Genomic DNA, 12029 nt, shown 5'->3' with positions numbered 1-12029 from the left:
ACGGTTTATATATGCCTTTTATGCTACGGTTTCTTAACCGCGGTTATCATAGTGGTTTTTAAGAAAATTTTATACCACGGTTGCTTTTTAGAACCTTTTAAGCTATTTTTTCCCCTTGAGCTTGCAATCTAACATTCAAATTTTTAAGCTAAATACAATGATAGATAGGTGTGCTAATATGATACGAAATCTCTATCAATTGACTTCATTGCATAGTACCTACCATCTAGATCGAATCACTTTCTTAAAGTATTATTGGCGGCCCAAAACATTGAATGAAAGGAAACAAATACAAAGGTATCAACCAACAATCAAAAGTAAATCATGAACTCAAATAAAGGACATTCTGAAGAACTTAACATGTTCAGGAAGAAGGCCAAATAATTATTTAGCCTACTTAAATCACATATCATTCTATAACAAGTCATACCAACAAGTATCTGGGGGGTTACTCTATAAAATAACATAGAAAATAGGATAAAATTTTGAACATGGGTTAAAATTGCAAAAACAAATGGATAAGTATATGCCCTTCTTTATGTCCAAATCCTAAGCTAGGAAAAGTGGATATGCGGAGGCTTCAAAATCTTGAGACAATAGAAAATATTTGGAGTCATTCCAGCTTCAATTGCAACAAACCAGTATAGTCTGCCATGTGAAAAATGGACAGAAAAAATGTTCAACATTGACAAACATTTAGATTTTAATAGTTCAAAATTGGATATATGACAAAAGTATTAGAACAGCCCAAAAGCTTAAGAAAATCAAGAATTTAGTTTAAAACTATATATACCTGATAAATCTGATGTAGGCATGGCAAGCTACAAAGAAGCTCCCCACACTAAGTTGTCAAAACATATTAAAGGTCAGCTCTCCGGTATCTGTAAAAGATTATGTGTCATCATAGAGCTAAATTATATTCGAAACCAATTTATTTATAACTATTTCTGACAGAATGAAGTTGCAATAGCCTCTTGGAGAGAACACACCCGTCACTAATGGGCACTTAATTAAGAAATGGACGTGAAGTGTTCAACATAAAAGAGGTAAACAAAAAGTGGGGAAACATTAAAGCAAAGATGTTTAAATTAAAAAGGAAGACTAGAACAAAATTGTATGTTTTAGCTAGTTAAACAAAAAGTTTCTGCTAGATAATTGATATCACCAAATGCCCTGTACCAATAAAGAAAAGAAAAAACTTACCAGATGCTTATACCATGACATTCCAAAGAGGCCAGTTCTGTCAGTGAATGCATACTCAGCCATCATTCAGCTCTCTCACTTACAAATGGTCCTCATTCCTTGTTGTCAATCCTTTACTTGCTTCTAATTCCTGAAAAATCATATTTCACTGTTTTGCATTTCTCATCCTTGCCAAAAAGTTATTTAAGAATTATTACATACCTTTTCTCTGGTTCTATATCATGAATGCTGCTTGTTTGAAATCTAAGTTTCCAGTACCTCAATGCTAAGCTGCTATTGAGATATTTTGTGTAGTAAGAATTTCATGGTCTCAGTGAGAATAGATTTTGTATAAAACTACAATTATTTGATTAAATCTGCATCTAAGGTGGGCACATCTAGAGCTTCTTAGCATATGATACATAATCAAAAGGTATGATTTCCTAATCTGCTAGCCAACGTGCTGCTAGACCCCAAACACTTGTGGCTGTTTTCTAGAACATAAGAAATAAGTAAAGAGCATGCAGTAAATTAAATAGTGGTCATACTTTTCTATTAAGTCATACTTTTATTTATTGAAATATAGTACAACAAATTTCCCCTCTTTAAAATGTATAGTTAGAAAAGAAAGTCATATGTATCAAACATTTAATAATTTTCAAATACACTGAGGATATATAACTGAATTGGAACTTCAATTCATATAGATGTCACTAGAGGGGCAATATTCTCGTTCACCCACTATGTGACCCGATATATCATATTCTGTAAGAGTAAATATTAACTCAAAGATCAACATCAATATTAATTTAAAGTTCAACCACATGATGTTGTTAATATTAGGACTAACATAGATGGCATTAGTGATATTCTGATTAAATGACAAAATCTTCAGACTTTGAGAAGTCCTTGTTGAATCTCTCCCAACAACTACAACTCTCCCCAAAAAGAAGTTTTTGAGCGGTCGAAGCTTAACAAAACTAAGCATTGCAATCTAATAATAAATGAATTGTAGCGGTAGAGAAACCTAAATTCAATTTTCTAACTACTTTACCATGTTCCAACATCAGCTAAGACCAAATTGACCAAGTATAATAACACTGAAAGGGATAAAGAAGTTACTTGTACTTCCTAACCTCGACCAGAACAGCCATAACCTCCGGTGAGCGGTGAAGATCGGTTGACTCCGAACCTCATCAGTCGTCGCCCAAGGAGAGAGAAAGAGAACATAACACCTTCCATTGCCTTCAAAACTCGTCCACGATCGACGGCACAAGGAAGGTTTGCGAGAGGGTTTGAAAGGACGACACAAGGGTTCGTTGACGGTGAGGGATGGAGAGGACGCAGACAGCTTCGCTGACGGAAAGGGATGGAGACGACAGCCAAGAGTTTGTCGATCTGAGAGAAGAAAAGGAACGGTGGAGTGTTACGTTTGTGCGTGGGGCAGTGGTGCTGGCTTTCACGAATTGCTTCCAGTGAGTGATTGAGGGTTAGGTTAAGTTTCTGATTCTTAGTGAGTAAGGAGGTTTCTGCTTCTAAAACATAAAAAAAAAAAAAAAACTTCTAACTTTTTTTAAAAAATTAAAAATAATAGGCTTTGCCCACGCTTTAATTTAAAGATCCTACGGGCGCGGTTGGATGAGGGTGGAAAAAAGGGTCCACAAGTGGCAAAACGCAGTTACAATATATCCAGGGGTACCAAACCGTGGATTGTAGAGTATGGGCCACGGGTTCATATGCTAAGATTTTGAGTTATGTAAAATAATTCAACGGTTCAGAAACCGTGGCATAAACCGATTTAAAGCCACGGTTTTTTGTCCGTTGAACAAAACAGCGTGGCCTTAAGTCAATTAAGGACACCAATCCTTTCAGACTAAGCAGGGTCTCTTCAGAGGGTCTGAAGGCTGATCTGGTTCTGACTGGTTCGTCCTTGTTGCCCAGAATCAATTCCTTAGGATGAGCTGCAGTGATTCTGCTCTTCTTCAGAGTTTGTGAATCAGAGGGACCAGCTTCTTCTTCTGGTTCATCTTCCTCTGGCTCAGCTTCCTCTGGAGCTTTGCCTTTGTCAGAAACATTTATGCTCATATCTGCAAACTTCTCAACTAGCTTTGACTGGTCAGAGTCAAGCTTATCGTCAAATCTAACATGAATAGATTCTTCAATAGTCTTAGCATCAGTATTATAAAATCTAAAACCTTTAGATCTCTCAGAATAACCAAGTAATAGACATTTAGAAGATTTAGCATCAAATTTATGCAATCTATCCTTAGTATTAAGAACATAACAAACACAACCAAAAGGATGAAAGTAGGAAATGTTGGGTTTTATGTTCTTCCACAATTCATAGGGAGTCTTATTCAGAATTGGTCTCACAGAGATTTTGTTCTGAATGTAACATGCTGTATTTACTACCTCTGCCCAAATGTGCTTAGCCATGCCAGTTTCTTGGAGCATGGTTCTAGCCATCTCCTGAAGAGTTCTGTTCTTCCTCTCAACAACGCCATTTTGTTGAGGAGTTCTGGGACAAGAGAAATCATGTGCAATTCCATAGGAATCAAACAGACTCTCAAACTTGTCATTCTCAAACTCTCCACCATGGTCACTTCTGACACGCACAATCCTACAAGCCTTCTCGTTTTGCACTTGAGCTATGAAGGTAGAGAACACAGCATGAGACTCATCCTTGCGGGTTAGAAACTTTACCCATGTCCAGCGGCTATAGTCATCAACGATAACCATCCCATATCTCTTGCCACCTATAGACTCAGTTTTCACTGGCCCAAAAAGGTCGATATGCAGAAGTTCCAACGGCCTTGAGGTTGAGACAACATTCTTTGCCTTGAAAGGGACTTTAGTGAATTTGCCTTTCTGACATGCTTCACAAAGAGCGTCTGAAGCGAACTTCAGATTGGGTAAGCCCCTGACGAGGTTTAGCTTGCTCAGCTGAGAAATCTTTCTCATACTGGCATGCCCTAACCGTCTATGCCATACCCACTGCTCTTCATTAACAGAAAGAAGGCACTTCACATTCTGAGCCTCTAACTCAGATAATCTGATCTTATAAATGTTGTTCTTCCTCTTGCTGTTAAACAGAACAGAGCCATCGATCTGACTTACAGCCCGGCAGGACTTTTGATTGAATATAACATCATAGCCCTTGTCAGCTAATTGACTTATAGACAATAAGTTATGTGTTAAGCCGTCTACCAATAACACATTATCAATGCATGGACTACTATCTACACAAATAGTACCAGTACCAACAATTTTACCCTTTTCATTTCCTCCAAAGCCAACTTCGCCTCCAGGCTTAAGTTTTAGCTCTTGGAACATACGTCTTTCTCCCGTCATGTGACGCGAGCATCCACTGTCCAGATACTATGATTGGTGTTTCAGTGGAGCTATCAAGGATATCTGCAACATAGATAATCTTGTCCTTAGGTACCCACTTTCTGGGTCCTCTCTTGTTAGTTACCCCAGAGGTTCTGATCACCTTGGGTTTCTCAACATGATAATGTAAAGGAATTTTTGCATGATATTTAGACATAGAGAAAGATCCCTTTTTAAGAGGAGGTTTAGCAACTTTAGCAGGTAAAGGATCAGGCAATATGGTACCAGAGGGAACAAAGCATTCATACAAAGATTTAGCTTTAGACACAGAGGGCTCATTTCTAATTGGTTTAGAATAGCCAATGCCATGCATTCCATTTCTGCTTACGCCATAGATCATTGAAGCCATTAAGCTTCTATCTACGCTCTTAGCCAGGAATCTTTGAAACGACTTTTCATACTTAGACTCATTTCTACAATCAGAGGCATCACAGGCAACTATTTCTTCTAGCTTAACAATCTGGTTCTTAAGCACAGAGTTAGAATTGATCAAAGCATGATTATCATTTTTCAATTCAGAGATAATTTTCTCATGTTCAGAAGGAGTCTTGGAGACAGCAGATAAGTCCTTTTTCAGCTTCTTATGTTTAGACAATAAAGAGTTATACTTATCCATGATATCAGACAAGACATGTTTCAGTTCAGAGGTAGAGAAAGAAGCGAATACCTCATTTTCATCGTCTGAGTTAGGATCTCCTTCTGATTCTGAGTCAGAGTCAACAGCTTCCTTTGACTCTGCTCCTTTGTCTTTGACAATAGCCATGAGTCCTTGGACTTCACCATCAGAGTCAACATCCTCTGACTCTGATTCATCAAATGTCACCATCAGACTCTTCTTTGTCTTGAAGTGCTTCTTTGGCTTCTTGTCCTTCTTCAACTTTGGACAGTCACTTTTGTAGTGCCCTGATTCTTTGCACTCGAAGCATGTGACTTCCTTAATTGAGGACTTCTTCTGGCCTGAGGATTCAGACTTTCCTTTTGCCTTTCCAGAGCCTTTGTACTTGCTCTGCCTGTGCTTCCAGATTCAGTTGAGTCTCTTGGAGATCAGAGTCAGCTCATCTTCATCAGAATCTTCTGATGCTTCTTCAGATTCTTCTTCTTCAGCTTGAAGAGCTTTTGACTTCTCAGCCTTAGCCTTTTCAGATTTGGATTTCAAGGCTATAGACTTTTTCCTCAGATCTTGCATCTCAGAGCGCTTCAGCTCATGGCATTTCAAAATGCTGATGAGTTCTTCTAAACTCATATTCTCAACATCTCTCGTGAGCTCTATTGAAGTCACTAAAGGCATCCAGCTTTCAGGAAGACTCCTGAGAACCCTTATGACATGATCTTTTGTTGTATAGCTCTTGTTGAGAGGTCTTATGCCAGCCACAAGCAACTGAAATCTGGAGAACATTTCTTCAATGGACTCATTTGGCTCCATGATGAAGGATTCATATTTTTGGATCAAAGACAATGCCTTTGATTCTTTGACTTTCTTGTTTCCTTCATGAGACATCTTCAGAGATTCAAAAATGCCTTTTGCAAACTCACGATCTGTAATCTTCTGGTACTCTTCATAAGAAATAGCACTTAGAAGAATTGCTCTTGCTTTGTGATGTTGTGAGTACAGCTTCTTTTGATCTGCAGTCATCTCTGACCTTGGGATCTTCTTGCCATCTGCATCAACTGGACGCTCGTAGCCATCCACAATAATATCCCAGAGATCTGCATCGAAACCCAGAAAGAAACTTTCCAGTCTATCTTTCCAATATTCGAACCTTTGACCGTCGAACATAGGAGGCTTTGCATTGTAACCATCTCTTTGAGTTTCACTGGTGGTGGCAGCCATTGTTTTTAACACCGGCCCGGATCACTGAACACTGTTAGGTGTGGTAATCAGAACTTGCGCTCTGATACCAATTGAAGGTATGAAAAACGGTAGAAATGGGGGGTTTGAATAACGTTTTCAAGATAAAACTTCCACCTCAAAGATTTTGACAAATCTTTCGAGAACTTAAGTGCTAAGAATAAGAGATAGAAAAGCACACAAGGATTTTTATCCTGGTTCACTTGATAAATCACTCAAGCTACTCCAGTCCACCCGTTAAGGTGATTTCTTCCTTCTTAGAATGAAGGCAATCCACTAATCAGGTAAGAGTTACAATTGCACTTGAAACCTACAAGTGACTAACAATTACACTGACTTAGCTCACACTAAGATTCACTCTCTTAGTCTTCTCTAGGATCCGATCAACCTTGATCTCCTAAAGGAACTAAACAAACTGTTTATCAAAGAATTGTTTACAAGAGATTTGCTTCTAAAAAGCTAATAGTAAACACAATGAATTTCAGATGAAAGAAAGCTTAGAAGAATTTGAATTTGTCTTGCGCGTATGTGAATGCTTCTAGCCGCTTCTTTCAGTCTTCAGCCTCTTTTTATACTCCAAGGATTAGGGTTGAACGTTGCATGGGAAATGCTACCGTTGAAGGGCAGTTCTGGAAAATCCAGCTTCTGCTGTGTCTGAGACTGTTAGGTAGGTCGTCAGGAAGGTACAGTTGCTTTTGTACTTGGATAGTGACTTGACCTTTAAACCTAGGAGACTTCTGATCAGGAGAAAGCTTCATGTTGGAACTTGTGAAGCCGGTTGATCAGAGTCAGAGGGAAAGCCCAGATCCTCTGACCATTGTATCTTCTGATTCTGAACTCAGAGGGAAGTACATGGTCTTCAGAGTATCTTGCTTCTGGACATCAGAGTTTCCACTATTCAGCTTCTGGATCTTCAGAGTCTTCTACACCATCAGAACATCTGAACCTTCAGTGTTTCTTGGTTATCAGACTTTCTGGATCTTCAGAACTTCTAGTGACTGAGTCCACATCAGAGTTTGTATAACTTCAGAACTTCTGAAGCTTTTCCACTGTTCATACTGAACATGGTGAATGCGAAAGCGTTGCTTGGGACACTCTTTAAGCACAGTGCTTCTGATTTGTGTGAGATTGAATAGAGGTCAGAGCCTGTAAATAGCACACTCAGAAAAACACGTTAGAGTACCACAATTGTTCATATCAAAAGATTAACTTGTAATCATCAAAACATAGAGTTGTACTACTAGATCAAAACTTGATCTTACATTATGTTGCCTGATAGTTTATGTGTAGATATTGAACGAATGATTTGCAGATTTTATTGGAGTGGAGATGCCCTTGGCTTAAATGGGATTCCCCAGGTCCAAACATGCGGGAGGCATTGGGTTTAGGGATTTCAAAGCCTTTAATACAACTTTGGTTGGAAAGAATTGGTGGAGACTCCAAAAGAACCCATATTATTTAAAATTGTATATTATCCTAACTCATCTCTTTGTGCAGCAAAGAAAGGAAGCCGTCCTAGCCATGCTTGGATGATTACTTTTCGTACTAGATGGTTCTTTGAGGAGGGGTCCGATGGAAGGTCGGTAATGGTCAAACTATTGACATTTGGAGGGATAAATGGATCCCAGCAGATGTTCCTCTTATTTTCCGTGAAGATCTTGCCCATGATGCGACAATTTGTAGTTTGTTTCTCACTTACTTTCTCCTGGTGGACAAGTTTGGGATAGGGACCTTATTGATCTTTTGTTTTGGCAGCCCACAACTAAGGCTATTTTGCATGTCCCTCTTTCCTTGGTGCCCAAAGAGGACTTGCTGTTATGGCCCTTGACGACATATGGGTTGTATTATATGAAAAGCGACTATTCCTTCATTCGTCATTGCAAGGAGATGAGGGAAATGTTATCTTCTGGTACGTAGCTGCTGCCCGGGAGCTTCTGGAAAGTTTTGTGGCACGTTCAAGCCTTTCCTTGATGCAAGGAGGTAGCTTGGCGTGCTATTCGTGGTATTCTTCTATTGTTCCATTCTCTTCGGGTGCATGGAATTGATGTAGAAGAAGTCTGTCCTCTTTGCAATGCAAATTCAAAGACCATTGATCATGTAATCTACAGTTGCCAGTGGTTGCTCTCTGGTGGTTTGCATTCCCTGGTAGTTTAAAAGTGCAAAATGATAGCTCGATTACAAGCATGCTTCAGCGTTTTTGGGCCCTTGATGATCCCGCTGTGGATGGTGCGTGCTTTACTTTACTTGTATGTGATTTAGGAAAATAGGAACATGTTGTTTCAATGAGTGCCGTCGGTGGTGGAGGATTTGGTGGCTTGAGTGCAAGCCTTAATAGCACCCGCGGTCAAGATTTCTTCATGTCCACAGCGTGAGTTTCCTACCAGGTGGAGGTGCACAGGATCAGATGTGGTGAAGATAAATTTTGATGGGTATTTTTGAATGGGAGATCTGCTAGGGCGGGTTGTGTGGCTCGGAATGGCCGAGGAGAGGTCATGGCGGCTGCGACTTTGTACCCAGTGGAGGCAACTTCCCCTTTGCCTTCTGGAGCTCTAGCTTTCAAGTGGTTCCTTTCTCTTGCTGCAAATTTATTTTTTCCTGATGTTTGTGTCGAAACGGATTGCCTCCAATTGTATGAGGCTTGGCACAAATCTAGGCAGTGAGCGTCTTATTTTATTTCCATTATTAATGACTGTAGAGACTTGGTGACTTCGTTTCATAACTTTCATTTGTCTTTTGCTCGTCGATCCGGGAATTATGTGGCTAATCACTTGGTCAAGAACTCTTCAAAGTATCCCAACTGTGTTTGGATTGAGGAAGTTCCCCCGGATTGTGTTGTTTTAGTTGAGTCTGATGTAATTGCCTCTTTGGCCACTTGATTTTTTTCTAATATATTTCCATGTTAAAAAAAATGTGTGCATTGTGTTTAAATTTTGCTTACAAATTTATTCAATAGAATTTCCTCCTACATGAAATGTTGTGAGTAGTTGTTAGCGTAAAGTTATTTTATGCCGAGTGTGCAAATCCATTAAAATCTATTTTAAAATGAACTAAAAAAGCTAAACTATCTCCAGATTTCTTTGAGAGTTCATCTTAAAAATAAAATTAACTTCATTACATTCTGGTTCCTCTAATATAGTTGATGAAGGGTTATGATTCAAAACAATGTTAGACCCTCAATTTTTTTATTATTTCAATCAAGTCTCTCTTTCACTTTTCTTGAACTTCTCTTCCACTTTAGTTCTTGGCGAGTTTTCTGGAGTCTATTGATACGACTGCTGCTGGTGTATGTTTCACAGTCCTTTATTATGTGTGGCAGGCGTGTAATGACCTTATGTTTCGTTCAATGAGCACTCCTTTGCCACGGATTTTGCGGCATGATCATCTCCTTCAGCCATCGTTAGTGTGGACCCACTAACCCAACCACCTTTGCGTATTGGTCGCGATCATCTCTGCGTGGTAGAGACCAGCAACTGACATATCTAAGATTTACTTTGGCCCATCTGTTTACACTTTGCATGAAGTTGGCTTTCGCTTGATTGCTCATGACAGAGATGGTGAAATTTTGGCTGCTGCTACGACCACTTTAGATCATGTCCTCTCCCCTGTTTTAGTCGAAGCGTTGTGCTTGTGTTGGGTTGTTGGCTTGGCCTATGAGTTGGGTTTTCGGTGTGCCAGTTTCAAGATGAATTGTTTGGTGCTATTTGATTATTGGTGTTGTGGTGATGGGGGGGCCTTATCATCTGGAGACGATGAACCGTACATTAGACTTCCGCATCATACGGCTCCGTTCTGAGCTTCCGTCGTCGACCTTTGTCATTAGACCACTATTTATGCATGTATATTAAGCCTGGACTCCAACAAATCCTTGACTCCTCGAATACAATGGGATTTCACACCTGGTAGATATTTCACTCTACCACCTCTTATTAAAACCATAGAATGTTATTGCGAATTATGATTGCGACTCCCCCAAAATGCCCATACATACAAAGACCTTATTCACATCAAGAGGAGCTACGACAGCTCGAGGAGGAGCTAGAAGTCCAAGAATGGGATAGGGTCCGAGCCGTAGAGCGACAAAGAAGCAAAACATAAATAGAATCCACCAAAGAAGTTAGGTGGATTGTCAGTTTTTGCTTCCTAATTTGATGCTTTTGAGTTCTATTTTGCACGCAGAACTGATACAAGGGTTGCAGACACTTTAGCTAAGCTTGTCTCTCGTTTGGGTAATTTGGTTTGAGTTGATGAGGCTCCTACGAAGATTTCCTCTATAGTCCAAAATGATGTACTTGCCTCGATGACTTCTTCTTAATTGAATGCTCTGCGCAGGTAGTAAACCGAGGAGATAGAGCATGCTCCGGGCAGAGATGACTCTGATGCACTGGGATAAAGATGTCAACGACGATGACGGTGGTGGAGGTGGCGGTGGTAGTGACAACTTCGTTTTCATTTTACTAAAAATGACAATGTTTTTTTATTTTCTGTTTTGATCATATTTTATAAAATATTTTCAAAAAAAAAATTTTAAATATCAATCAAACATATTTTCAGCTTTAAGCAAATTGAACAGACCCTAGTACAATATCTCTGATTCTCTAATTTGACATAATTTTTTTATCAATTTTTTTTTGTCCTTGCAAGGTTTTACCTGATGGGATACGATGACGACCCCTCCCAACAAATGACTTTTCGAAGGTTCAATCTTTTAACCTCACTCATACGAGGATCTAACTTATCTACTGACACCAGCACACACCTTGTTTGTACATATATATTTTTTAAAAAATAATTACTTATATGGAGTATGCATCACGTATAAGTTTTGCTCATTTTATTTCAAGAAAAAAAAAGTTTTGTTTTTTTTTTTTTACTTCTTTCGAAAATTAATAGAAAAACGGTTAAATTAATTATATCCAAATGGTACAATGTCTTTGATTCTCTAATTTGACATAAAAAAATTATTATTTTTTTTTGTTCTTGATTGGTTTTTAATTTCATAGGATACACTGACGGAGTGACGGTCTCTCCCAATAAATGACTTTTTCAGTGTTTGATTTTTTAACCCCACATTTACAATGATCTAACTTGTTTACCACCAGACCAACACCTTGTTTGTATTTTTTTATCATTTCGGTTTAAATCTTTTTTTTTTGAAGCTAATCTTATTTTAAAATTACTTGTATGGAGTATGAATCACGTATAACTGGTATAAGTACGTTTTACTTTTTTTTTAACTTCTTTCGGAAATTAATAGAAAAACGGTTAAATTATATCCAAATTGTACAACTTACCATAAATATTTTAAAATGTGCATGAGATTTTTTTTTGAAGGAAAAAATGTGCATGAGATTGATAACACGCCAATTTGGTAAAAAAACAAGAGGCTATATGAAGCATGCCATTCTTGTTTATTTGGTAGTTGGATCATTAAAAGTGTAATACCGATCTAATAATAAATAAGGCATGTCATTTTCGGGAGAAAAATCAAATGAGTAATCAACCAGTTTATCACAAAATTTAACAGTTCTAAACAACACAAGAATTTGTGACGTGTTAGTTTGGCTTCTTAGTTGTCACACAACTAACCAACTTCTCATGCAATAGCCCT

General features: G+C 38.5%; 1 long non-coding RNA gene across 2 annotated transcripts; it reads right to left on the bottom strand.

The window, feature by feature from the left end:
- Nucleotides 1-309: 309 nt before the first annotated feature.
- Nucleotides 310-2677, bottom strand: LOC130718720 (uncharacterized). 2 transcript variants are annotated; one of them, XR_009012770.1, is made up of 4 exons: nucleotides 1405-2677; nucleotides 1204-1333; nucleotides 794-881; nucleotides 310-648 (listed from the first exon to the last, which is right to left on the bottom strand). It is a non-coding gene; the product is annotated as an uncharacterized LOC130718720 (long non-coding RNA). The 2 variants fall into 2 exon arrangements; XR_009012769.1 differs by having other exon boundaries at nucleotides 1204-2677.
- Between the last annotated feature and the right edge of the window lie 9352 nt (nucleotides 2678-12029).

The sequence above is a fragment of the Lotus japonicus genome, chromosome 5 (assembly GCF_012489685.1).
Source record: "Lotus japonicus ecotype B-129 chromosome 5, LjGifu_v1.2".
In the NCBI taxonomy this organism is placed as follows: Eukaryota; Viridiplantae; Streptophyta; class Magnoliopsida; order Fabales; family Fabaceae; genus Lotus; species Lotus japonicus.
Note: the sequence above shows the minus strand (reverse complement) of the source record. Positions and strands in the feature narration are given on the sequence as shown.